At 55.9% G+C, this 27,975-nt stretch overlaps 1 long non-coding RNA gene across 1 annotated transcript; it reads left to right on the forward strand.

Moving 5' to 3' along the window:
- Window positions 1-689: 689 nt before the first annotated feature.
- LOC115842688 (uncharacterized) lies at window positions 690-27,276 on the forward strand. Its single transcript, XR_009560415.2, has 5 exons — window positions 690-822; window positions 22,244-22,481; window positions 24,310-24,580; window positions 25,538-25,654; window positions 25,833-27,276. It is a non-coding gene; the product is annotated as an uncharacterized lncRNA (long non-coding RNA).
- Window positions 27,277-27,975: the final 699 nt, after the last annotated feature.

Here is a 27,975-nt window from a genome sequence, read left to right on the forward strand (position 1 = left end):
GGAGGAGCCGGCTGGTTCAACTGCAGGTCAGCGGACCTGGCCCGCGAGGCCTGCGCTCGGATTTGTTCTGTAGCAATAAAAGCGGCGATTTCTGAGGGCTCGGCCGGCACGGTCCTGGGCCCTTGCACCGCTGATGCTCACACGGCTCTGGGGTGGGGCTGACTGACACTCTCATTTTAAAGACAGGCAAGGAGGCGAGAAGACCTGCCCACCAAGAAAGGAGTATGGGAGGCACCCTTGCAGCTGCGCGCGGCGGGAGGCGAGCCGGGCGCGCATTGATCGCTGGTGTAGACGTAGTCTCTCTGCGCACCCGCGCCCGGCCGGCTGTCGGGAACTCGAGCCGGCTCCGCGCGTGCTTCCTGGAAACGTGCTCGCTGGCGAGGAGCTGCTCGGTGACTGCAGCCCTGGGCCGCCTCGCCCGAGGGCCGGGCTGGGCACCGCGGCGCCCGCGGGCTGCCACCCCCGCAGGGCCGCCCGGGGCGTGGGTCAGCCCCGGTGGATCCGGCGCGCCGCCGGGCGGGCGGGAGGGAGGCGGAGGGGGACCCGCCGGGGAAGCCGTGGGGCGGTATCTCAGCTGCTGAGAGGCGAGCCCGCCTCCTTTCCGGGTAAACTTGCGGCCGCGCCGAGGGGGGTGGTGCCGCGCCGGCAGGGGGCGGGGCCGGCCGTAGCCGCGTCCCGCGATGTTGCAGGTGGGCCCGGGCCCCGTGATGGGCCGGCTGGGCCGGTCTCCCGACGCAGTAAGAACCCCCTACCCGCTGCCTCCCAACCAGAACCGCTTGGCACACCTTCAGGCACAGAACGTTTATTGGCCACCTACTATGCGTGAGTCCCCGGGTGCAGCCGACGGGGGTGGGGGGCTGTTTCTCCCCTTCAGGAAAATGTTCCAGTTCGTGGATTTATCTGTAAAGCATAGGCACCCTATTACTGGGTTTATATATCATGTGCCCACAAAAGTTGAACGTTTCACAGGGTGAGATAAAGAGTAGAAATAGAGGTTGTTTCTTTCCATATGCCAATGGCTTGTCTTGCACATGCCCCGCCTTCCGAGACCTGGGCTTATTCTAGTGGCTGCATCTGCGCTGGACCTGGAGTTGGAGAAAACACCCCCACTCTCACCCTGATCCTCCCATTGGGATCTATAGCATCCTGCCCCACCAGGCCCAAGGCTGAGGTGTCTTTGGGGCTCTGGATCCCACTTCAGTGGAGGGTAGCAGATGACAGGCTGGTATACTGGGAGGTGCTCTGAGGTCTGGGTTCAAATCTTGCATCTGCTGCTTCCTGGCTTAGTGACCTCGGGCCTCCCTAAGCCTCAGTGCCCTCTTCTGTAAACCTGAGGGGGCAGCATCTCCCCCCTGCCTAGCAGAATGCCTGGGTTGCAGGCTGCCCCCTGACTTGGCTCTGCTGCCAGATGGACACCCCTGAGCCACCCTGAATGGCAAGGCAGCTAGAAGCACATCCCAAGGGGCCAGACAAGGATATGTAGATTCAGACTGAAGGAATTTATTGTGTGTCTAGCTTAGGGTATGGTTCTGGTGAAGGGTAACTCTTAGTAAAAACCTGTGTCACCAAACTGAAGGGCTTCAGGGGAGAGGAAGGATTCAAGGAGGAGTTGATGAGAGAGAAGAACGAGGAACCAAAGAGTCAGTCAGTCAGTCAACAAACATGAACTGAGCGTCGGCTCTGTGCTGGGCACTGTTCTGGGCAGTGGACAGTCAGGGTGCTCACTCAGCAGCCTGGGATCCCTAGAAACCCACGGTGTCCCCACCAGGGAGCATCGGAGCCACCTTCAGGCCAGGGCTGAGGGGCCCCCAGGAGCTGGGGGGAAGCCAGGCCCAGAGCTGAGGTGTGGTCCCCCTGGGCGGAGAGTGACTCAGGCCCCGCCCAGCCTCCCCACCGCCTGGGTTTGGTTTGTTTAAGAACAAATTAGTCACGGAGCAGGCAGCTTTCCCGAAAATAAAATGAGAATCCCCAGGAAACAGGGAAAATTGAAGGCAGGCGGGTGAGTCAGCACGTGCTGCCCCCAGGGCTCCACTTTCCAAAAGGCTGCGCCCTCTTCCTCTGCCCCCTCCGCCCCTCCCTGTCCCCCCTCCGGGGACACTGACTTTAACCTCCCGTCTCAGCACGTTCTCTGCCACCACGAGGCTCCCCCTTGTTTTTCTCCTTCTCCCTTACTTTCCTCTTGTCCTCTCCCGACTCTCCCCTCCTGTTCTGCTGCCTCGCCTCCCTCGCCGAGGCTGTGGCCCCACGCATGCGCACTCACGCATTGATCGCCTTCCATCCTTCGGCTCCCGTTTGCATCGTTCGTACGTTCATAAGTTCCATTCGTGTTTACAGAGCACCTGCCAGGTCCGGGTGTCGTGGGCGGGAGGGAAGACGAGCAGAGAAAGAGAGAAAGCCTCCCCCGCCCCCAAGCTTGTGGGGAAAGGAGACTCCTGCTCGCAGACCTGAGAGGATGTTACGGGACACTCCATCCTCCCCCCCCCACCCCCGCTCCTCCAGTCACTCGCTCCGCTGGGACTGACAGAGCTGGGCCCCCAACCAATTGCTTGAGGACTTCATTCCGAGCTCTCTGTCCCTGCCTCCCTCCCCATCAGAGTACAGGGCCACAGGCTGAGTGGGTGTCTGGGGAGGCCCAACCAAGCCGGGCAGGAGACCGTGGGGGGGGGGCCTTTCTCGCCCACTCTTCCTCCTTGTGCCCAGAGCCCGGATGATGACGAGCTGGGCTGTGTTTTGAATCTGAGGGATGGGATCTCATGGCCACCTGTTCCCTGTCCCCCCATCCTGAGCCTCCTGTGGGAGGAGGAGGCCAGGCCTCAGCTTTGGGCAGGACTCTGTGGCATGCCCCCTCCAACCCAAACCTCTGGGGGCAGCAGGGAAGGTTCCAGGCTGAGGAAGGGGGTGGCATAGGGGAGCCAGGCCCCTGTGCACTTGGCCTCTCAGGACAGTGCCAGCCTGCTGTGGCCTGGGGTCCGTCTGGTCAGAGCAGGTGAGACCCCTCCGTTAAGACAAGTCCCTGAGGGGCCAGGGGCCCTGTGGCTCCCCACATGGCCAGGGCCCTTCGATTCAGTCTCCTCCCACCCCCCTCCCCACCTCCCAGATGGAATTGGTGCGGGACCCCTGGGGCCACCGTCTTCCCAGACCCCTCTCACTAGCCCCTCAGGAGCAGGGAGTCGGCCGGGCACGGGCTTGGGTCACGGGGCTGGGCCGGGGTCTCCTGGCTCTCTGGTCACTGTCCAATCTCTGTCAGCCGCTCTCGATGAATAATTTAGTTGTTCGAATTACAGTAAAGAGCTATTCAGCTTCCCTTCCCAAATCGTTAAGAGCTGATACAAGATGCCTCTGCTCCTTCTAAGGAAAGTCCCTTTGCCAGTGAAGCTGAGCCTTGTGGGCAGGGATCTCCCCCTCCCCCCAGTCATTCACCAGTATTGGACAGGGACAGGGGATTGGCTTTTGTTTTTTGTCATCTCAGCTGCAAAAAATGGATTGTAGCCTAAGATGCCAGTTCCTGGGAGCAGGAGAGTGCCACTGTCCTGAGGGGTGAGGCGGGTGCTGTTTTGGAAAGAGCCTTGGGGAGCTAACGTTGACCCCAAGTCACAAGTGCAGGCCCCTGGAGGGGATTCGAGATGCAAGGAGCATTGCAGGAGCCTGGGAGGAAGGAGCATGGGGCGTGAAACCAACTGGATGGTGCAAGAGTGTGTGTGTGTGTGCACGTGCGCGCGTGCATGTGCAGGCACACGTGAACGTGTGCACGTGTCTATGTGTGTATGTTGCACCCATGACCGTGCATTGCATGTGCACAGGTGGGCGCGTGTGCACTCCTGTGCACACCGTGCGTGCGTTATGTACGCGTGTGTGCGTGCACCTGTGTGGGTGTATGCACGTTCTTGGAGGGCGAGCGTGCAGCTGGAACTGGATGGGGGCTGGCAGCACTGGGGCGGCTCTCGGGCGTTTCCAGAGCTGGGAGAGTTGGGTGGGGAATCTGGGTGGGGCTGGGCTCCAGCGACCCAGTCAGGTGACTTGCAGGCAGGCAGGGGAGGGGCTTTAGGAAGTTCGGCGAGAGGGAGGGAGGAGTGGGAAAGGGCCAGGGCGGGGACCTTGGCTGGGAGGTGCTGTTAAGAGTGAGGCAACATCTAGGGAGTTGAGTGTTCCGGTTCCCCGGCCAAGGATGGCGGGAGGTGGGGCTCCCCCGGGTGATGGAGCCCACTGGGTACGGCGCAGAGGAGAGGGCGGGAGACCTGGCCTGGAGCCTCGGCCCTGCCGATGGAGGCCTCCCAGCGCCTGGGGAGGGCTTGCTGCCCGGGACGGGTCTGTGGGGGGGGGGGGGCGAGGCCAGGAGGGCTGAGGTCGCAGGTTCCGCTCCTTGCAGCTGTGCTGCTGAGGAGGCCGGAGGAGAAGGGAGCCTCTGAAGTCAGGCCCGGAGGCAGGCTCAGCCCGAGCAGCAGGAATCCCTGCCTCCAGCCAGCTCTCCCCGTCTAACCAGAGGACTCTGCTCTCCTGCAGCCCTGTCGCAGGGATGGACCTGCATTTCCCACGACTCACCCCCACCCCAGTCCCTTTGCCTGCAGCAAAGACGACTGAGACTACTGAGGGTCAGGGCTTGATAGAGTCACTCTAACTGGTCCCAGATACTCAGGGGAGGAGGTGGCCTGGGGTCTAGTCCTCAGGCAGCTACCCAGGGGCCCCACCTCTGGAAGGGAGCTCAGAGACAAATGTACAAAGGTGGCTTCTTGAGGAGGCCTGACCCCTGCCACCCCTGGTTTGCAGGTCTGTGTGGGGTGAGGGGAGACCCCAGGAGGAATCCATCTCTCCCGCGCACTCCAATGAAAGGCCAGCTCCCAACGCCACGCAGAGGAGAAGCACCTCCACCCAACCTCGTGGGCTTGTACCACTCTTCCCGCCTAAGCCCAATCTTGCAGCCCCCAAGTGCATTGGGGTGGCAGAAGGCAGCACTCTCCCCCAGCTAGATGGTTTGCCCCATAGATACCCAGGGTACCCTGAGAGTCCCCCATGGTCCCAGCCTCCTAAGGGGATCCTTGAACATTCATGCCCTTCTGCCCTCATCCGAAGGCCATGTGACCTCGGCATCCCCTGGCCAGATGTGGGCCCACACCAGGCCCCTGGGACAGCCCTCCATCTGCTGTGTCAGCATCCCTCCAGCTCTGGCTGAGCAGGAGTGGAGAGAGGTAGAGGGAATACCCCCCGGGCCTTACTGGGCCCCCCTGGAATAAGAACAGCAGCTTCTGATACCCTCCCCATCCCTCCCTCCCTGAGCCCTGAGCCCTGAGCCCAGTCTTGGCCTCCTGAGAGAGGAAGGCATAGTCGAGCTCCACAGAAGGAGAGCGTTCTCCCAGTTTCCTTGGGAAGGATAGGGAATGTTCTGATTCCCAAGCCTTCCCATGGCCCCGTGGGCAGCGCCTTGCTTCCTGGCGATAGGACTAGGGAGCTCTCTCCCCCTCCCTCTTCCCCCCCCCACCCCTCCCCAGCAGGCTGGTGCAGGTTGGCACCTGGCTGGTGGCAGCTGAGCAGAGCCTACCCACCCTCAGCTCTTGTCCTCTCCTGGGTGGGATACGGTGGGTGGGTCATCTCTGTGGCCTCCCTCCTCCTACTGCCAACCTGCAATCGCTCCACTCCATCCCCAGTGGGCTTCTCCCGGGGCCCAGAAAGTTCTTCTCTCTCTCACCCCCTGGCCTTTGAACATGTTTTCCCCGAGGCCAGGGGTCAGCAAACTTTTTCTGAAAAGGGCCAGGTGGTCCTTATTTGCGTCTCTGCCATTGTAGCGTGAAAAGCAGACACAGAGAATTAACAAACCAATGCGTGTGGCTGTGTTCGAATGAAACTGTACTGGACATTGAAATTTGAATTTCATATAATTTTCACATGTCATGAAATAGTATTCTTTTGGTTTGTTTTTCAACTGTTTAAAAATGTAGAAACATTCTTTGTTCATGGGCTGAACCAAAACAGGTAGCAAGTTGGATTTGGCCTGTGGGCTAGAGTTTGCTGCCCCCCTGTTCTAGGCTGCCCCCTTGGCTAAATCCTCCTCAGGCCACAGCTCACACATCCCTTCCCTGACCAGGTGGGAACATCCGGTTGGACATACCCACAATGCCTTGCGCTACTTCTTTCCTAATAGACAGCCCAGCACTGAGCCTGGCACACAGTAGGTGCTCAACGAGTGTTTGACAATTAAGTGTGCTTCCTACATATTGTCTCTTTTGATCTTCACAACATCTGAGTGAGGCATAGCTATTATCTCCATTTTTTTTTTATTATCTCCATTTTATAGACAAGGTAACTGAAGCCCAGAGAGGTTAAGTAACCTGTCAAGGGTCACCCAGCTAGCTGGGACAGAGGAGGAATTGAGCCTGCAGACTGCTTCCTGGGTGGCCGGGCAGCAGGGGCCTGGTCCTGGGCCTCTTGTCCTGAAGCTAGGCTTCTAGAAGGTGTGGCCAGGCTTCTCGAGACATCAGGGAGCCCAGCCTGCCTTTCACCTTTGGCACCAGGCTTGCTCGGCAGCTGGGGGAGGCTCCGAACAGCCTCTGTCCTCCCAGAGGCCCCTGTCCTTCCGTATGGTGGCATTCTTTGTGACTTGATTCTGGGCTTCCTTCTCAGGGCTAGACCCAGGAACAACGGATCCCATTCCGTAGTCACCCGTCGCCCCTCCTCAGCCTCCCATCTGAGCCACCTGTGCGTAACACAGCCTGCAACAGCTGTCCTCCCCTCCCCACCAGCTGTGGACACGTCCCCACTGGCCAAGGCCTCTACTCGGCCTCCAGCCCAGTCCTTATTGCCAAGTGTTAATCTCCCCATGTATCAAAGGGGGATGATTACCATGACACCTTCCAGTCCCATCGTCAGCCTGGGAATTGGGGCGCATTCCTGGGCGGGCCAGGCTGGATAAACATGTGGTCCAGCTGTGGCCTGCCTTCCCATCATGGGACATCACGGGAGGTTTCTGAGGTTGAGGGCAGGAAGGTACGGGCCCCTCCTTTGGACTGGCAGGCCCTGACCCCAGGACCACTGCAGCTCAGCTCTCCCTTCTAGCTCTTTCCCACAGAACCTTCTGGCCTCAGGGATTCCCGTCACCTCGGCCAGAGTTCATCAGACATTCCCCCATCCGCCCCCTCCCCTCTCCCCTGGAGAGAGGCAAGGAGGAGAGGGGCTGGAGGAGGAGAAGGCTGGGATTCCGGTGATGGGGGTGTAGTGAGGCAGCCGGGTCTTGGGAGAGGTCAGCTTGCTGGTAGCCACAGTGTAGATCCCGCAGTGGACATCGCGGCTTTGGGGGCAGTGAGATGACAAGGGGAGTGAGTGCAGAAGAAGGGGCTGGGGAGCCAGGCAGAGGAATTCTGAGGAACCAGATCCCTTAGGAGAAGCCCGAAGCTCTCTTCCCATTCTCCCCCCTCCTTCCCCGTAACTACAGCCTGAAATGCCCAGGGTCTCCAGCCAGAGAGAGAGAGGACATGGCTATGCTGGGCCCCCCGGGGGCCTCACTCTACTGCCAAAGCAGTCCTCTGCTCTCAGCTGTGCTGGAAACCATCTGCCAACGGCCATCAGGAAGATGGGGATGTGGTTCCTAGGCCGGGGCAGGAGCAAGGTTGAAGACCTAGGGAGGAAGGAAGGTGGGGGAAGAGAGAGAGAGAGAGGGAAGGAGGGAGGGAGGGAGAGAAAGATGGCGAGAGAGGGGATGGAAGAAAATAAAGAGGGATGAAAGGAGCGAGGAAGGAAGGAGAGAAGGAGGGGGGCCGTGAGTAGCCTCCCCACTTTGTGGTGGTCCCTGGGAGGCCGCTGGGCTGAGAGGCCCCTGGGCGTGTACGTGCTCATTTAGTTGCTCTTCCGCGGTATTTATCCCACGTGTGCTTATTTATCTTCTGGCCGGGGCCCTAGGTCCAGCTGGGATTGGCAGCCCCCAGGCCGCAGGCCTGGTTGCCATGGCAACGCCTCTTTGTTAGGCACCAGCATCTGAAAATGTCAGACTGTTTCCAGCGGGTCAGATCTGGTTCCCTCCCTTCTTTCGCCTTCTCCTTTTTCAATTCCAGTTGCCTCTGCCCAAGTTGCAAACTTCCTCTGTCTCCATGGGGATGGAGGAGGGCTGTCTCTCTTTTTCCGTCCCAAACATCTGTCTCTATAAACAGTTGTGCAGGGCACCTCCTCCTTCTGGGCCCAGGCTTTGGGGAGGAAGTGTTTTGTTTATCTGGAGGGGGTCGGTTTCCTTGCTCCTTCAGGCTGGCCGCTGTGGGATGGCTGCAGCCCTGGACTCTGGGAGCCCCGGGCGGGCGGCCAGTGCCCGCTGCTCCTCTGGGCCAGCACTTGGTGGGAAGGGTGGCTACTCTGCACAGTTGTCTGGTAGACCTTGGTTCTGCTTTGCTAGCTGGGCTGCCTTAGACAGGTTACTTAACCTCTCTGAGCCTCTGTTTCCTCCTCTGTAAAGTGGGGAAGCTAATAGCGCCTCCCTAACAGATCTGTGCAGTGGGTAACGGTGTCACAAAGTGTCAGGTGCAATCACTGGAGCTCTCTCTAGAAGGCCCTTGTATTTCATGGTCCAGGGAATTCTTCCTGTAAGTTACTACTATTATCAGCCCCAGTCAGGAAAATGTTGAGAGGTTCATTGGTGCAGGGTTGGAATTCCACCCAGATGCAAGCGTCTGAAACCCAGGTCCTCCGTTTGCAGACTGAAGAGCTTGGATCAAGTGACCTCCTCCCCAGCTTGAAATTTTGATTTCTTTCAGGGAAGAGGGTGGGGAGAACTAAGAAATTAGTGGGGTTTTGCCGAGATCCAGGGACCGGAATGCACGATGTATGGGTGAGGAGTCAGGGACAGGGACTCCGATGACTCAGACCCGCTTTCTGCAGCTGGTAGAGATGCGAGCTGGGCCTCAGGAAAGAACGCAGCACTGGCCCAGGCCCAGCCCCGGCTCGGCCACCTCAGAGAGCCTGTCCTGGCCCCACGTGGCCTAAAGTGCCGGCATCGCTCCCGTGGGTCTCAGCAGCCTGACTCCCAGCTCCAAGCCCCGTGCTTTTTCTTGCATCTGCAGTCCCAGCGTGGTGCACAGAATGAGATCAATTACACTCCTTCTAGATGATCAGAGGAGAGACCTCATAAACAACCAGTCAATGGCTGAGTGACAGCCCGGGCTTCAAAGCAGGAAGAGCTGGGTTTGAATCCAGATTCCTTAATTGCTGGTGGACCTTGGGCAAGTTAACCTTGCTGAGACTCTGTCATCTCATGTGTAAAATGGGTAGCAGAACAGTACCCACTGAGGGGGATGCTGACGAAGGGCTCGGGCAGCAGTAAGGCTGGGATGCTGGTGGCAGGGGTCGCCGGTGGGGGGTGGGGTGGGAGAGCCGTGACCAAGAACCCATCCCTGGAAGGCGGGAGGCAGGAGCACTTGAGAGCCGAGCTGCAACCCCCCGTGCAAGCTCCACCGTCCCATCTGTAGAAAACACAGATTGAAAGATAAAATTATGAAGAATTTCAAGGTGACTGCAGAGCACTAAACCCCAAGCATGGGGCTCTCTTCCGAGTGCAAGGTCCTGTGTGACAGCCTGCCCCTGAGAACGTAATGTGACTGATTGCTGTCTCCTGGGATGTCTTCCAAGAGACTGAATAAAATGGACCGGAGCACAGACGCCGGGAGGAAGGGGGAATTTATACACGGCTTCACCCTCCAGCCAGTTGACGTCCCAGACTTCACGGATGCCGAGTGGTCCTTCAGCACTCCAGGCGGGGCAGGAGGGAAGAGCTCGGGGTGCTGGCCCCCCGCCAGGTGTGGCTAGGTGGAGACCCCCACCAGGGCTGACCCTGTAGGCCAGGAGCATCTGAGAAGGCACATAAAAAGCATCTGATGCAAAGTCCCTTTCCTGACATTGATGTTGATTCTGTAAGACATGCCCTTGTTTTTAGGACACACACGCCGAAGTGTTTCAGGGGAAAGAGGCATCATGTCTGCAGCTTACTCTCAAATGGCCTAGGGGAGAAATGGGGAGAGAGGGGGAAAGAAAATGGTAACACAAACGTGGTATAATGTTAACATTTGGGATATTTGGGTGAAGCGTATACGGTAATTTTTTGTAGTATTTTTGAAACTTTTCTGTAAGCCTGAAGTTATTTCAAAACAAAAAGTTGGGCTTTTCTGTTTTGTTTTGTTTTGAAGGGCATGATACAATTATTACTGCCGGGGGTTGGGGGGTGTGGAAATACCAGCAGGGAGCTAGTCCTGCCGGCTGCGGGTCGGTGCTACGCGGAGGACCCCAGGTTCTGCAGGAGGCACCTCGGCTGTGGGACAGGGCAGCAGTGTCACCACAGTGCCAGCCCCCCCTGCCCGCACCGCTCCTGCTACCATCGGGCTCCAGCTTTCCGGCCTTGTGGCCAGTCTTCCTCTTTGGGGGGCCAGTGACTCAGCCATGGCTTCCATGTGGCAGGAAGTGGGCACAGTGACTCATGGATGGCTCTGACCCCTCCCACCTGGAGGCTGGGATAGCAGCTGATGTCCCAGGTCAGACATGGCCCCCAATGAGGGGGGTCTGCACCCCACAGTGATGTGCCCAGGAAGTACCACTCTAGAGGCCGGGCCTGGAGCACCCCGCCAGCCAGGCCCCCTGGGGGCTGGCTGAACTTGCCCTCTGCCAGCTCTGCCCACAGCCTATGACGTTTCATGGCCATCTGTGGGCATATGGGCAATGCTGGACACTCCTTAAGGATTCCCCACTGTCTGCAAAGCTGGCAGCCGCTGCCGCAGTCAGTCCCCGACCCTGCCAGATGCCCCAGCCAGGTGCCTTCACCAGGGACCTTGTTAGCACCCAGAAGTCATACAGACACCCAGGTGCCCAGGTCTCCGGGGCCCAGGCCCTTCCAGCCTGTGAAGGCTCAAGCTCTATGGCATTTCCCGCTTGCCTTGGAGACCGGTGCTGGGAAACTGTGTACTCTCTGATCAGTGGGTTCAAAACCAGCACCTGGACTAGTTAGTGAACAAAGGTTGCTCAGGGCCCAGGCTGTGTCTTCCCTCCAAGACACCCTGACCATTCCAGCTTTTCTTCTCACTTAGGGCTGGGATTACTCACTTCAAAATTAAGGCGTGACCACGTTTATGAGGGTGGTCATAAAAGTGACCCAGTGCTTGCACATCTGCTGTCTCATGTATCCTCATAACACAGAGGGAGACTGAGGCTCAGAGACGTTAAGGAACTTCTGGAGGCCACACAGCAGCACCAAGTCTGGGTTTGAACTGGCGTCTTCCTGACTCCAGAGTCCACCCTGCCTTTATCACTCCTTGAGGTGGGCTGTGCATTCTCCTTGACTCTTCGTGGGCTTTCCTGTGTCCACACTTTGTCTGCCAGCTCCAGGGTGGATCAAGAAGGGTGGCTGGGAGGAGGGCTTCCTTATTTTCTGAAGCCTCCCAGCACTCCGCACTCCCTGACACATCGAGTGCTCGGGCATGGCTTCAGGCAGACTGAGTGTCTGATGGAGGGTGACAGGCCCAGCACCAGTCCTTGGCCCCAAACCCCACCCACAGCGACCCTGCACCTGTTCCTCTTACCCCGCTTGGTGGGTGAAAGATCCCTTCCGGGGCTGCCTGGTGCCGGTGCCCACCTCCAGGCCAGTCTCTCGCTGGCTTCTCTGCAGCCTCCTAGCCGCTCACTTCCCGGATCTGTTCCCCTGTTCCCGACTGTCCCTCTCCTGTGTGTTCACCTTTGCTTCTCTTTCTCTCCTTTGATTTCCCACTCTGTTCCGTCTTTCCTTCCTTCCCTTTTTTTTTCTGTTTTTTTTTTTGTTGTTGGTTTCTTCTTTTTTTTTTTTTTTTTTGCGGTACGCGGGCCTCTCACTGTTGTGGCCTGTCCCGCTGCGGAACACAGGCTCCGGACGCGCAGGCTGAGCGGCCATGGCTCACGGGCCCAGCCGCTCCGCGGCATGTGGGATCTTCCCAGACCGGGGCACGAACCCGCGTCCCCTGCATCGGCAGGCAGACTCTCAACCACTGGCCCACCAGGGAAGTCCTATGCTTTTTGTTTTGTTTTTAGTAATTCTGTCTACCTGCTACAACCTAACTATGCTATCTTCAAGGCTAACTTTTTCAATGTCTTCCATAAGGCGATCACAGAAAGCCGAATGTTCTAATGGAATCAAGGTATTCTATATCCATAGCAATTTTCTTTTTGGCCGAGCTGCACGGCTTGCGGAATCTTAGTTCCCCGACCAGGGATCGAACACGGGCCCCCTGCAGTGGAAGCGTGGAGTCCTAACCACTGAATTGCCAGGGAACAGGGAATTCCCTATCCATAGTATTTCTATGATCTGACAGTCCTGTCAAAGAAGAAAGGACTTATTTGGCCTGAGTTGCTAATAGTAAGTTACAATTTTTTTTTTATCCTTGAAAAAAGGGTAGTCAGTATTCATTTTATTATCATTTCCAGATAGATGAAAAAGAATTGTAAAGCATTCCAAATCTCTCAAACATTTCGGTATATATTTCTACAAGTTTCTAAAAACGTCTAGACGTATGTATGCCAAAAAATTCATAAAAATGCCATCATACCTAAATACTCTTTTATCTGCTTCTTTAACTTACTAATGTTTTGTGAATATCTTCACATATGAATAAGTGTACAGCTAAACTATTTTGATTGGCTGTGTAGTATTCCGTTATCAGGACACCTATTCAACAGACCCTACATTACTGGATTCCAATTTTTTTGCCTTTATAAACCTTGCTACATAAACCTGTTATGAACATGTCTTGTTCCTTCCCTGAAACAAGTTCAGGTCTTATACTCTGCCTTTTCTAAGTATCCTCTGAATCCCCACAGTGTTTATCTATACTTCTCATGTGAACCTATTTCCCTTACAAAAATTATACACCGTCTTCTCCCTGCTTGTAGCCGCTAAGATCCTTTAGGGAACAGTCCACCCCAATTTAATGCCTAACACAGTAGCTTGTACTTAGACACACTCCGTAAATATTTGTTGACTAAGGGCATGAATAAACGAATTTATTTAATGATTCATTCTAGAGTTTTGCTGGTGATTAACATCATACTCGCTGGTTTCTAGTTCCCGAAGTCTGGTTTCTGCCCCAGTGGGGCCTGGTTTGCCCATCTTCTGGTCCCTCGCCCAATCTCAGGGATGAGAGAAAGTGCAGCCAGGGTTGTGAGCTCCCCCCTCCCATCCCCACGGTCCCAGGATGGCGATGGCCTTGCCCTGGGCTGACACGAGTTGATTCAGAGCCTCCCTGCCCACTCTCACGGTCGGTCTCCTCTCCTCTCTCGGACTTCAGGTCCCTATTAGCCTCCCCCGGCCCTCCTTTCTTTCTGAATTTGATTGAGAAGCAGGTAAGCTTGGAGCAGGTCCGCATGGCCTTGGGAGGCCATCTGGGGAAGGGGTGAGGTTGTGGCTGCCTTGCGTGGCTCCCTCGTGAGAAAGATACCCAAGCCTCTGCTCTTTAGGGCTTGGGTGAGACTGACAGAGTTTGGGGGTGGGCCAGTACACGGTAGGTGCTCAATCAAGGCAGTTTTCTCTCTCCTCTTCCTTTAATGGACACAGTTCAGTCTTCTCCCCTAAGGACTGGGTCTGCCCCTGAGGGATCACTGTTGGTGAAGAGCCCTCCCTCCTTCCCTTCCTCCCTTCTCTCCTCATCTTTTTGAAATATGACCTCAATTCCCTAGAAGTGTGTTTTTTTTTGGCCTCGCCATGCGGCTAGTTCCCCGACCAGGGATTGAACCCCGGGCCCCAGCGGTGAAAAGCTCCAAGTCCCTAATCACTGGACCTCCAGGCAAGTCCCTAGAAGTGTTTTCTTTCGTACCCCAGCCACCAGCACTCTTTTCTCATAGAGCTCACTTGCGATTAGATCGTCTGATCTGTGGATTTTTTTTCCTACTTCATGATTTTCCTTGACCCATTTTCACTCCTAGGGCCTATAGCTTTTTTTGGGCCAGAGTTTCCCTGAACTTTTTGGAAAAACGTCCCCTAACGTCTAGGGAACCCATCTGACAAATCCCAGTGTCTCTCCCCTTAGCTGTCATTAACCCATAGGAAATCACCTGCAAGTGACCCCCCCACAATGAAATTCCTTTCCTGGGGACTTCCCTGGTGGTCCAGAGGTTGAGACTCCACTCTCCCAATGCAGGGGGCCCGAGTTTGATCCCTGGTCAGGGAACTAGATCCCGCCTGCATGGCGTAACTAAGGATCCTTCATGCTGCAATGAAGATCCTGCATGCCGCAGCTGAGACCCGGCGCAGCCAAATAAATATTAAAAAAAAAAAAAAAGAAAGAAAGAAGGAGAATTCCTTTCCTGGAGCTCAAACGTCAGCCTCTTGACTGGAATAAGGACCATCATCATCCCCACCGCCACTGTGATCCGTCAACTCAGCCCAAGATTAACTGTTGATGCTATGTCTGGCTCTATAAGGGGTTGCCTTTCTAAATAATGGCTAAGAAAGGCAACGTGATCCAATATAACAAAATCTACTGGGCACCGACTATGTGACTATGAACCGGGGATTGGGGAGAGAAAAGATAGATGAGAATTGGCCTTGCCCTCAAAGAGCTTAGAATCTAATGACTAAGAACTTAGGTTTGGAATTGGAGAGCTTACAACCTAAAATGAAGGAGCAAAAAGATGAATTGGGTAAAATCAGGATAGTTTTGTGTTTTTCTTAAAGAATTTTAAAGCGGTGTTGCTTTCCCGTTTCTTCATCAGGGGTAAGTAATTTCCAGTCATCCCATCCATTAAACAAATATGTATTAAGAAAGCAAAACACAGGCCAAGAGCCTGCTGTGTGCATGGCTGGATGCACAATGAGGCCGTCCTCAGGAGACTTGAGCTCTGCTCCGTGAGAAAAGCATAAAACGGAGGAGGGGACACCAAGGTCAGAGGGCAAGTGCCCAACCCTTGCCAGTGAGAGTCATCTTGAGTTCCACTTGAGGGGCTCAGAGTTGGGTCATCGAGGGTGGAAAGTTCTGGAAAAACCCTAATACCCCTGTTGCAACATTCTAGGAAAAATGGTCCGTCTACTGAATAAGGGTGAATCAGCCGGGGAAGGTTTGGGGCTATCAGCGCTGTCCCACGGCCACTTGTCCCCAGTCTTTGGTTCCCCAGTGAAGTTCCAGCTACCCTCTGGGGGCCGAGGGGAGGAGACGGTGAGCTCTGATCGGGAATTTCAATGAGACATATGCAAATGACCAGTGGGCTCTTCAGAGGAAGTTCTGAGAGGAGAGGGCTATGGGCAGCTCAGCGCCCATAACCCGCAAAGCAGAAGTGAGAGCCGTGCGATTTCCCAGTCCTCTCTCCCCGTCTCACCCAGCCCTGCCCCCGTGGTGTGGGCCTCCTTCCCTCTCAGAAATGAGACCTGTGACTTCTCCCCAGTTACCCAAGTCTGAGGAAATGTTTGTCTTGAAAGGAAACTAGACTTGTAAGCCTCTTCTCAGCCCCAGAATTGAGGAATAGATTTGGGGCACCCAGTGGGGCTGAGCAGGTGAAAGGAGGGGCAAAGGAGTAACCCCCCTCCCCCTCCCCCACCTTGAGCACCTACCAAGTATCAGGCCAGGGATCCAGGGCCCTCTGCAGGGTGTCCGCACCCTCACTGGCAGTGAGTGGCTGGTGGGACCAGGACCTGACCTTGCCAGCCAAGTTCCCACACACTCTGGCCCCAGGGCCACTGCCCCCCCGGACAGTAAGCCCCCTCAAGACTGGGCAAATGCTATTTTTCAGGAAACTAGGACACCACTGGGAGTATTTCCGCTGCAGCTCTGGCCTTTGACACAGATGCACATCTGGAAAACGCGGCCTTCCTTCCCCACGGAGTTTTGAACGAGCAGTTCTGGATTCCCAGTAACTTCCACTTGTAATTAATTGTCAATTGATTACCCGTTCACTTACACGTGTCAGTGTGAGGGCGCTAGCCTCTCTGTCAGGAAGTCAACTGTCTATTGACGAGTGAGTCAAAGCATCCGGTGGGTTACTTATTCATGAGCCAGGGTGCCCATGTAGCTGGGTTTCCCTCACCTGTTCCAGCTTGCCCTGAAAGATGGAAGTAAAGGGCCCTGGGGAGAAAGTGCTTTCCTGACTCTTCCTGGGCCCATATTTGAACCACACTTTCTTCTCTCTCTCTCTCTCTCTCTCTCTCTCTGTCTCACACACGATTTCCATCCTAGGTCTGGTGGCTTTTGGCCTGACCTTTTACCCATATCCCACAGTGTTAACCCCGGCCAACCCAAGGTGTAAACACGAGATGGCAGCATAAAGCACTGGCAGTAAACTGTAGACCATATTCCTTTTCTTTTTTTTCAAGATGACTTTTATTTTACTTTATTTTCTGGCCACGCCACGCAGCATGTGGGATCTTAGTTCCCCGACCAGAGACTGAACCCGTGCCCCCTGCGTTGCAAGCGTGGAGTCTTAACCACTGGACCTCCAGGGAAGTCCTGTAGACCGTATTTCTTCTTCTGGGGAGTGAGGTGAGAGGAATTGGGGCGTGGTGATGTTTTATTTTTTATTAACATACAATTGATTTTTTATTTATTTTCATTGAGTTTAAGTATACATTTGGTACACGTGTTTTACTCACAGGTATTAGTGTGATAATTTGAAGGAAAAGCTGCGGGGCATAAACTGCAGGGGGAAAAAGTCTGGGGCTAAAAGTGGGTCATCTGAGGACCCAGAAGCTAAGGCTCGAGGGGCAGAGGACATTCTGTGGGCCAGCTGGGCCTGGGCACTGGCCTCATTACTGAAGCAAGCCACTTAATCTCTTTAAACCTCCAATGCTTCATCTGAACACCAGGAGGACCGCTGTGTGGACCGCTGTGTGGATTCCCCCTCCCTTCTCCTAACGTGGTGCACACGGTGCTGGTGGGATGAAGACCACCTGGGGCTGGTTAGAAATGCAGCATCTCAGGGCCTCCGCATTTTGACAAGATCCAAGTGGCTTCTGCTGACAAAGTTTGATTAGTGCTTTGCTAAACATGACATATTTAAAACATCTAAAAAATTTAAAAAATAATAAAGCACCTAGCAGAGAATTTGGCAATGTTAGTTTCCCTCCTCTTCCCTTCCCTGAGTGTGCTCAGATGAGATTTAGGTTAGGTTAGATAATGAATGTGACTTGCAGTCTGATGGTGTCGCATATATTTTGTCTCCTTATAACCATGGTGTGGGATAGGCCACAAGTATTCTTATCTTGGTTCACAGATGGAAGAGCGTGGCCCTGATGAGTCCAGCAATGGGTCCTAAGGTTACAGAGTAGACCCAAGGGGACCAGGGCCACATGTGCAGATGCTCAAAGCTTCACCCACCAAGCCCAGGCTACCCATGGAAGTGGCCACTCCCTCTGGTGGGGGAAGGGATCCAGGGGCCAGCTGGAGCATATGCTCATCAGATGGGTTAGCTGGATAGGATGTAAAAAGATCCCAAGGGGCTGGAGTTTGGTGTCCTCAATGTGACAGTTTAACAACTTTCATTTAATGACCATTTGGGGGGCACCCATCCTTGTGCTGGGCACTGGGAATTCAACACTGAACCATATGGTCACGTGGGGTGATGGGCGGGAGTCAGGAAGGGAAGGCAAATGGGACACAGGGGGACACTGGCTGTGCCCAGGCAAGCACAGGGTGCTGGGAAGACCACCCCAGACCGAGAGATGGGAGCAGAGGGGCGGAGAGGCTCAGGCGCCAGCACCTGCGTGGTGGGCACTGGATGAGGGAGCACCGTGGCCACAAGGCTCTGGACATTCTCTCAGTGACCTGGCACCAGAGAATGTTCCCGGCCTAGGGAAGGACCTGGGTCTGGCCAAAATAGAGGAGGGAACTGGGCGCGGCCTGGGAGGAAGGTGGGGCGGTGGGGAGGGAGGGGAGCCCTGCCCCAGCGTGCCCTCTGTCCCGGGCGCGCACCCTGCCGGGAAGCCCTGGGGCCGCAGCTGCTCGGGCTGCCCGGCCCAGAATAGCCTCCCTTCCGGGCAGGGCTGCCCCGGCCCGCGGCGCCAGCGCCCGAAATAGGGCTCGGCCTGGAGGCCCGGGGGCGGCAGGCGGTGGGCGCGAGGGACCGCCCCAGCTCGGGGACGCGCCGGGGAACGGGCACCAGGGTGCGCGGCAGGGATCGGGGACCGGGGGCCGGGATGCCGGGCGCGGGCCAGCCGCTGGGTGGCGGGGCGGGGCGCTGACCTCACAGTCCGCGAGGAAGCCCGTCGTCGGGGGCCGGCCGCGCTGATGGAAGGGCTGAGGAATCCGCAGCTGGCGGCGCGATGGGGCATGTGCGTGTGTGTACACTTCCCCTTTAAACGTGGCCCGGAGAGTAGCGGTTGCCATGGGCACGCACCGGGAAGGGGGGTGGGGTGGGTGAAACCGAGGCGCGCCCGGACCGAGATCCCGGTCCGGTCTTGGTCCGGGTCCTGGCGCGGGGCCCTGCCCGGGCAGGGGAGTCGGGAGATCCCGCCGGCGGGGGAAGGGTGGCAAGGACCCGCCTCCAGGGACACCCCAATCCGAGCCCGCCCCCCGCCCCCGCGGTGTCCCAGTCAGATGCAGTCTTGGACCAGGGTGACCTGAGGAGGCTCTGTGCCTGCCCTGCCCACCAAGAGGTGCGCCTCGCGGGGCGAGGTGGGGGACTAGCACAGGCTGCCCGCTGTTACCCTCCTTGGGCCCTGAGGCTGAGAGTTTAAAACGTGCCTGACCTCACTCTTTGCCCATGCAGCCACCACCCCTCACCGACCTCCACCCGCCCGCTAACCTCCTCAACCTCTCCCAGCCTCAGTTTCCTTATCTATTAACCAGCGATTAGTCATATCTACCATACAGGGTGGTTGTGATTAAAATAGAATAATTATGTAATGTGCCCTGTGCACTGTAGATGGGGTCCTCTTTCCCTTCTCCCGCCCTCCCTCCTCAATCAGGCCTGGGATCAGTTAGGTCCTCCTTGTCAACATCCCGTCCCCCAGGCCTGGAGCTTCGCGGGGATCAACACCCTTGCCAGGGCTCTCCCCACCTCCTTTCCCCTCAGGGTTACCTTGGAACCCTCCTTATACAAAAGGATGGTTCGACTTGCTGTCGGAACCTGCAGGAATCCCAGGCTGAGGTCCAGGAATATTAACAGAGGGCCCAGCCTGGCTGAAGTGAGTCAGCCTCTCCCGAACATTACTTGCTGCTTCGGCTGCCCTTTGCAGATTGGACCGGTTGGTTGCCAGGACTAAGTGGCCCCTGGAAATCGCTGGAAAAACCAGCACGTCCTGGGGGGGGGGGGGCGTTAAGAGCCAACCCCGGCATACCAGGCCGGTAAGGGGCTCCTGATACCCCTTTGTCTCCTCTCTGGGAACCGAGGCTCGGGGCCGGGGAGCAGTGGTACCCCCTGTAAGGAAGGGCGGGCCTGGCTTACTGTAACTGCCTGGCTAAAAGCCTGATTGTCCTGTGGTTGGGCAGGCCAGCCAGAGAGGGGCCCTGGTGTAGGGAGAGCTCATGCAGTGTGTGAAGTGGAGATAGGCATGACTGCTTTCCCAAGGAGAGTTACTAAACCAGGTGGGGCTGCCAAGAGGGCGCCATTTCTCCCCCCAAGCAGGTCAGGCCACTAGTTAAATGCCAGATTATTTGCAATAAATAGTTGGTCCACGGCTCAGCCCCTTCCCAGGGGCATCAGAGCAGCCAGTGTTGACCCAGCACTCACTATGTCCTGGGCAACGTGGGTGTTCGCTCACTGATCTATGACAACAACCCTGGGAAGTGGGGACCGTTATTATCCCCATTGTAACAAATGGGGAGCAGATTCAGAGACCTGCCCTGGTCTCCTAACTTTGAGGAGGCGAACTGAACCGGGATGAAAACCCAGGCTCTTAATCCCCAGTCCGTCTGGCCTCCTGGGTGTGGGAACCAGTGTGGCCCGGAAGAGTAGTGGATGGCCCAGCGGACTGCCCAGGTGTCTGAACCCCTCCCCCCAGGCACGCTGTCTGCTGGGTACTCAGCTGACTTCCTGGCCCTGGAAGAGCAGCTGCGGGTATGCTGGGGTAGGGCGGTCCCCTTCCTGTAGTTCAGGTACAAGCATAACCCCATGCCTTCTTGGCATCCTCCCTCCCTCCTTTCCCAGGCTCTAGATGTCAGACAGAACTGGACGCCCCAGAAAGCCTCTCAGGGCCAGAGATTCGTCCGGAGTCTCCAGCTGTAGGTGAGGGGCCGAGGGGGCGGAGAGAAGGGGCTGCAGGCCCCGGTTGAGGGGAGGACCTGAGAACTCTCCTTTCAGCTCTAACAGACCGCCTGGAGCTTCCTTCATCATGCTTCCTCTCTGATGATGATGACGATGCAGGGATGAAAGATGCAGATGAAAGTCCCTTAACTTCATATCCCCAGCTCTCCGTAACCTGGTCGTCTGGAACATCTGAGGGGTGTAGGCTGCCGCGCTCCTGTGTCCACTTCACCATCAGATAACCCAGGGCTTTGCAAAGAGCTGGCCGTTGGACATCCCCTGGACTCTTCCCTAGGTGACATTGCCAAGGAACGGTGGCACTGGCAGATTTCCCACGCCCGGCCCCGAGGCTTCACCTTCCCCTGTCTTTTGCACATGGAAGCTCAGAATAAGCTTTCTAGAGGATGCTCTTTCTTGTGTATAGCGTCACCTGAGGTTGCTAATACTGAAGCTCTTCACCAGAGAAACGTAGGAAGCATCCCTGCAGCTAAAAGAGGCAATGTCTGTAGAGGACCAGGCCATGCCAAGCAGGCTACAGACGCATGCTCCCTCCTCCCCAGGAGGCACTGCCCTCGGCTGTGCAGACTGCCTCTCAGGCCTGCCCTCGGCCAGGCCATCTGCTGGGCCCATCCCTGGGCGCCTCTGAAGCCTGTCCTTTGCTCAGGGTGTCTTGGATGGAGTATAAAGTGGCCTTCCTCCTGTTCCTCTGCCCAAGAGCAAAGAAAGACACATTTGCTAGGCTCTTCCCGGAAAACGCAAGGAAAGAAAAAAAAATGTTCTTCATTTTAGATCCTGCAGGACCAACCAGCAGTACAGGGTTGAATAGTATACCCCAAATTCATGTCCATGTGGAGTCTGTGCATGTGCCCTTATTTGGAAATAGGGTCTTTGCAGATGTAGTTAAAGATGAAGTCATACTAGATTTGTTTGGGCCCTAATCCAATGACTGGATACAAGAAGAGGGAGAGTTAGACATAGGCACACGGGGAAGACAGCCATGTGAAGACGGAGGCGAAAACTGGAGTGATGTGTCTATAAGCCAAGGAACACTAAGGATTGCTGGTGATCACCAAATGCTGGGGAGAGGCAGGGAAGGATCCTCCCCTAGAGACTTCAGGGGGCACATGGCCCTTGCTCATATCTTGATTTGGGACTTCTGTCCTCCAGGACGGTGAGAAAATCTGTTTCTGTTGTTTTAAACCCCCTAGTTTGTGGACCTTTCTTATAGCAGCCCCAGGAAACTCATACGAGCACCAAATGTCAAACAGAGGGCAGTTGTGGAAAACAAGAAGGAAATGCAGCAGGCACAGAAAGGAAAGGCTTGGATGAAACCAAGGAGGAGACAGGAAGGAACACTTCCTAAGCATCCTCCTCCCACCCGGGACAGGAAATGGTGGCCAAGCCTTGCCGGGCTCCACTTTCCTCATAGCGGGGGTGTGGGGGGTTGGATGGGGGTGAATGTGGGAGGTCATTTTGAATCTTGCTGGTCCCAGGGAGACCCTGCTAATAATACTAAACCTGTGACATGGTCTTGTCCCTACCTCATGACAATCCATGAAGTGGGTTTTGTTGAGATCCCTGTGTATAGATTAAGAACCACGGCTAGACTGTTAAGTACCCGCCTAAGGTCATTTGCCAGGAAGCAGTGATCTGGGACACACACCCAGCTTTCCTGCCACACAGTGGCGCTCTGCCCTCTGCCGGTCCGGGGCTCCTGTGCCCATGTCCGGTGTCTCGGAAGGGTTGGCACCTGCTGGCCATGGGCAGGGATGCTGCAGCCCAACTGCCTGGGTTTGGACCCAGCTCTGCTCCTGGTTAGCTGTGTGACCTTAGGCACGTCACGTTACATCCCTGTTCTGTAGTTCCCTCCACTATAAAAACGGGGACAATAATAGGAACTAACTCATGGAGTTGCTGGAGAATTAAATGCGTTCCTACCGTCCACGTGCTTAGAATAGTGCTTGACGCGTCAGAAGCAGGCCACGAAAGTATGTGAAATAAATAAAATATGTGGGTGAAGGTTCTTTCCCTGCAGGGTCGGGGCCAACAAGAGGGCCTATGGGATGGTGAACCTTTCTTTATTCTTACTCCACAGGCCAGGGGGAGACCAAGGCCAACAGCATTCTCAGGCAGTCCTTGTCTGTTTCCCACTGAACCCTCCAGAGACCAGCAGGGAGGGCCGCTGAGACCAGACAGCAGAGTCCTGGGCAGGCTGACTCAGTTGCTCGAATCCTCCCTCCAAGGCCAAGAACACCTGTGATCCTGGATCAGGACAGCTTTCTCCTCCCAGAGGAAAGCTCGGACCCCTGCCACCACCTCGCCACTGAATCCTGGTCAGTGTTCTGCCAGTTAACTGTGTTGCTCACAGTGGGAAGCTAGACTGGGGTGATTCATCATCACGCATCACCCCATGGAAAGCTCATCTACAGCGCACGTCGGAGGGACGGTACTGGGCGTTGCGTTTACAGACGGAGCTCAAAATGTGCTGAGCGGCCTGTGCACGCAGCAACGTGCCCAACCCGGGCACATCCAGAAAGTCCTCCAGGCATCTCTGGCCATTTCTCCATCTTTTTCCCAGGGGCCTGCAGCCTCTACCGGTCTTCTGGCCCTTTTAATTGCTTCCTCTCCAGATGTCTCTCCTACCAGTGACAGAGTCCGGCCTGATGGTCCCAGGGCCTTATATATTCTGCCAGGGTTGAGGCCCCTCCCCTACCCCACTCAGGATGGACCAGCTCAGTCCTTACCCTGGTGTGGGCACAAGGTCTCTTGTTGCAGCTGGGCCCCTTGGCTGACCTTCTCAGCTCCTTCTCTAAGGCTGGAGAGGCCTGGCAGGATGCCTGCAGGCTCCTCCCCTCCACTCCAGGGCTCTGGCCAGAGCCTGGTCAGGGTCCTTGCTGAGTTTCCAGCCAACCCCTGGAGTGATGGCCTGAGGAGTCCAGTGGGGAAACCCCAGTGTGTAGGGCAGTATTCCATTGACTGTCCCCACCCCCTGATTGGGCGATGCCGGCTGGTCTCTGAATAGCTTCTGGGTGGCCTTCCCGCCAGACCCCCTTGCCTACTTTCACCAGGTGCCAAGGAACACTGAAAAGGGCAGCGAATGGCTAGGGGACCACGCTCAAAAGCCAGCCTGCCTCCCTCCCAAGCTGGCTCCTTTCCCTTCAGCCTCCTTTTCATAGAATTGTATTACAGAAGGGGATATAGAGGTCATCTCATCCCTCCCCTGGCTTCCAGAAGGAATAGTTTAGAGTGATATTGGGGTTCTCTGAGGCTTTACGCAAAACTCTGCACATTGGGTTGGCCAGAGGTCTCACTGGAGTTTCCTTGGCAATTCTGTGTCCATTGGGAACACGAGCCCTGAACGTCTGAGGCTCCCAGACGCTGGGAGATGGGATGACCCTGGCGTTCCCTGCAACCACTCAAAGTCTCTATGGATGGAATGGCAGCCCCAGGACTGTCCCCCAGGGCTGACTGGTCTCTGATGAGAGCCAGGTGTGGATCCAGCTGCCATTTGGGTCCCTTGGGGAGCTTTCACAGTAGCTGCTAAGTGGAGGTCCTGGATGGTGGGGACTCACACACACAGGTGCAGGTAGTGGTGGAAAGGGCAGGCGATCAGTGTTCTAAGTCTGCTCCTTCCACTAACCGTCTGTGTGACTTGAGGCACGCCTAAATCTCTTGACACCTTAGTTTGCTCATCTGGAAAACGCAACATATTTCATTTGAGCTGCCTCACTTACCTCTGAGTTATATAAGGAGGGAAGAGCGAGATAATATATTAGGATGTGTTCTGAAAAAAACAAAAGTGCTATTCATGCCAACACAATGTATTAAAAATAAAAGATGCCGGGGCTTCCCTGGTGGTGCAGTGGTTGAGAGTCCGCCTGCCGATGCAGGGGACACGGGTTCGTGCCCCGGTCTGGGAAGAGCCCACATGCCGCGGAGTGGCTGGGCCCGTGAGCCATGGCCGCTGGGCCTGCGCGTCCGGAGCCTGTGCTCCGCAACGGGAGAGGCCACAACAGTGAGAGGCCCGCGTACCGCCAAAAAAAAAAAAAAAAAGAAAAGATGCCTATTTGCTTCCCGAAGTAAAAGTTGTAAACCATTTAAATCATATTTTAACGACTCCAGAAACCCCTTTACTTAAAGACATTTCTTTCTTTTGTACAGTCAGGGGTCAAGCATTTGGTGGGCTTCCACTGGGCGCCACCGACTCTGCTGGATTTTGTGATGAATGTAAAAAGCTGGAAGATCCAGTGCCTGGTGCAGAGTAGGCATTCAATAAGTTATCATCGAAGGAATGAATAAGAGAGTTCTTCCTTCAGAGAGTTCATAGTCCAGCCTGGAGGAAACTGGCAACCACCAATGAGAGGCAGAATTGGAAGAGGGAGAAGGGCTGTCTGGGCTGGTGGGATAACCCCAATGTGAAATGGGCTCACAGGTGAGCACAGGTGTGAAGCCTATGGTGGGCAGGTAAGGAGACCACCTTTATGGGAGGAAGTAAGTCTCCCAGTGTGGTGTGGAGTGGGTGGGCGAGTTGAAGACAATGAGCTTTCCTCTAGGGTGAGAGTCTGAATGTATTGGAAGCGGCTTAGAGGAAAGTGCCGCGGGAACCAGTGTGCATCCTACGGGGAAGGGCTGTGTGCGTGACGTGAGGATGAAACCAGTATGTTTAGAAGATGAGCCTGGCATGGAAGTGCCTGATGGGGACACACGGGAACCAGTGTGCATCCTACGGGGAAGGGCTGTGTGCGTGACGTGAGGATGAAACCAGTATGTTTAGAAGATGAGCCTGGCATGGAAGTGCCTGATGGGGACGCACGGGAACCAGTGCGCATCCTACGGGGAAGGGCTGTGTGCGTGACGTGAGGATGAAACCAGTATGTTTAGAAGATGAGCCTGGCATGGAAGTGCCTGATGGGGACGCACGGGAACCAGTGTGCATCCTACGGGGAAGGGCTGTGTGCGTGACGTGAGGATGAAACCAGTATGTTTAGAAGATGAGCCTGGCATGGAAGTGCCTGATGGGGACGCACGGGAACCAGTGTGCATCCTACGGGGAAGGGCTGTGTGCGTGACGTGAGGATGAAACCAGTATGTTTAGAAGATGAGCCTGGCATGGGAGTGCCTGATGGGGACGCACCAAACTTCTTGAAGTTCCCCAAGCCTTCTCTTCCCTTTCTTGGCCATCTCCCTGTTTCTGACCCGTATGCCCCGCTGTCCCACGCCTGCCAAGGGAACACCTGCTGTTTCCCATCACCAGAGTCGCCTCTTCTGGGAAACCACCGTAGGTCATTTCCTCCTGGGGCCCTCCAGATGTACCCTGTATACCATTTTATTTTTATACTCATTCCTTTTTAGGATACTTATTGGTTTTCACGTCTGGTTCCCCTTTCAGACTGTAAGTCTCTTGAAGTCTGAATGTCTCCTGGTTGGCAATGATCTCTCCAGCATTGGTCACTGTGCCCAGAACAGGGCTCCCACCTGCATTGATGTCACCTGGGGCACTGGGCAGGTAAGCATCAGGTACTAATAATGCACCCTAAAGCTCAGAAACGCTGCAGCCCCCATCACACAGCTTCGTGGGATCCCCACCCACAAAGATCACACTGTGAATAGCGCCCCCTGTGGTTGTGTACACATCACATCAGCCTCCTGTTTTTTGTTTTTTGTTTTTTTTTGCGGTATGCAAGCCTCTCACTGTTGTGGGTAGGCTCTCCCATTGCGGAGCACAGGCTCTGGACGCGCAGGCTCAGCGGCCATGGCTCACGGGCCCAGCCGCTCCGAACCACGTGGGATCTTCCCGGACCGGGGCACGAACCCGTGTCCCCTGCATCCTCAGTCGGACTGTCAACCACTGCGCCACCAGGGAAGCCCCCCTCGTGGGTTTTACGTTTCATGTCTATACCTTCATCATCCTATACATTATGGATACCAAATAGCATTTTCTGTATGAAAAGAAGATTTGGGGGAGGTGAGGTGAAAGAGAGGAAACATTTTATTGTGTAATGTAAATAACGAACTTGCATCGTTTGTTTCTTCTTTTAAGTCTAGGTTTTCCACCTTTCTCTAAGGCTGGGCCTGATTATTACAACGAATAGCAGCTGTGATCGTATTTACGAGGAGAGCGCGCAGTTTTAGTATTCAGAGCCCTGGCTTCAGATGAGAGCCGGGGGCCTCTGATTCTCTCTGCAATGCAGCCTTCCAGGCCACTGCTGTTGCTTAAGGCTGTGCTGCAATCCGGAGCACTCAGGAGTGGGAAGTCCAGAGTTCTCCCCACTTCTGGGAACAGCCCTCCATCCCCCTCCCCGCGCCAGCTTCCACAGGCAGTCCTCATGACAGTGGGTCAGGCTAACCCAGGGTTTCACAAATGCCTGGCCTGTTCCCAGCACAGCACAGCTGGGAGGGCTCAGCACTGGGGGAAGGAGCACCGTCCTCCTCCCCCTGCCATCCTCAGGCTGGGGCCCAGGGGCTGGAGCCCAGCAGAGGGAAGGGCTGCACTTGTCTGCACTTGCCCCAGTGCGGGCAGTGATCCTGGGCCTTCCCTCCCTGCTAATTTCCCAGCTCTGGCTTAGTCAAGTTTCAAGGAGGATATTCCCTTTCCCGGGAAGTGAGGAGGATCCAGGCTTGTCTTCCCCAAAGGAAGCGAGTGGTCTCAGAGTCACCTGAGGAGGTGTTGCGTATTGAGATTCCCCACTCTCCTTGATTCAGCTTCTGATTCAGAAAAGCTGAGCTTGGAGTCCGGGAATCTGCAATTTCATCCACTCCCTGGGGACTAGCCGCAGGTGGTTCTTTGGCTTTCATGAGCCTTGGGAGGGAGGCAGCTCTGGGAGGTGAGAAGGGTTGAGCCAAAAAAAGCCCTGTTTTCTCAGGTAGGACCTCCGGCTCTCTCTAATGAGCTCCATGACCCTGGAATAACTGCCCTTGCAATCCAAGTCTCACTTTCACTATCACTGAAATGGATGTGTGACCCGAGGGAAGGGTGATCAAATGTCCTGGACATTCAGGGCTACTAACCCAGGACAAGCTGGTCACCGTACCTGAGGATGAGACAGGACTGTGGATGTTCGAGGTACTGGAAATGTGACTTAAAGATGAGTCTTTGCGGCACAAATATCAGACTGTTTATTTTATTTACATTTTAACTAGTGTCTGTCACTTCCACTAAATCTCTGGAGAGCAGGAGTAGCAGGGCCTTGTCTTGTTCACACTCAATCCCCTGACACACAGGATGTGTTAATGGGTACTCGCTGAGTGAATGAATGAATGAGTGAATGAGTGACTGACAGGCAGGGGCTGGGGGGCTCCAAGGACAGTGGTCTGGGGGGGAGGGGCTGCCGGCCTGGAGGGGGATCTCGGCTCCCCTGGGAAAACTTGATCCACTCATGGCCGACAAAGAGTCAGGGTTTTCTGAGCAGCCTCCCCTCGGAGGGGTCAGTGACCCCCAGGGACGAAGGACTGCCTCCCTCCCTCCCTCCCTCTCTCCTTCCAGGAGCCCCGGGCGCGCCGGTCCATCCTCTCTCCTCCCTCTCCCGCCCCCCACCCCAGGGAGGTGCGCCTGGCAGCCTCCCGGCCGAATTTCCTGGCACTGGTCTGAGAATAAACAGCACTCTGCGCCTGTAATTCCGTTGCCACGGCGACCGCTCCGCGGGCGGCGGGGGCGTGTCGGGGGCGTGTCGGGGGCGTGGGCTGTCCTCCGCGCTCACTCGGCTGGGCAGCTGCGGCGGCGGCGGCGGCGGCGGCGGCGGCGCGGGCCCGGGAGATGCCACCCGCCAGGCTCCGCGCGTACATTCTTCGCATAGCTCCGTCAGGGCTCCCGCGGTGTCCGGGAGGTGA

This window comes from Globicephala melas, chromosome 20 (assembly GCF_963455315.2).
Source record: "Globicephala melas chromosome 20, mGloMel1.2, whole genome shotgun sequence".
NCBI lineage: Eukaryota > Metazoa > Chordata > Mammalia > Artiodactyla > Delphinidae > Globicephala > Globicephala melas.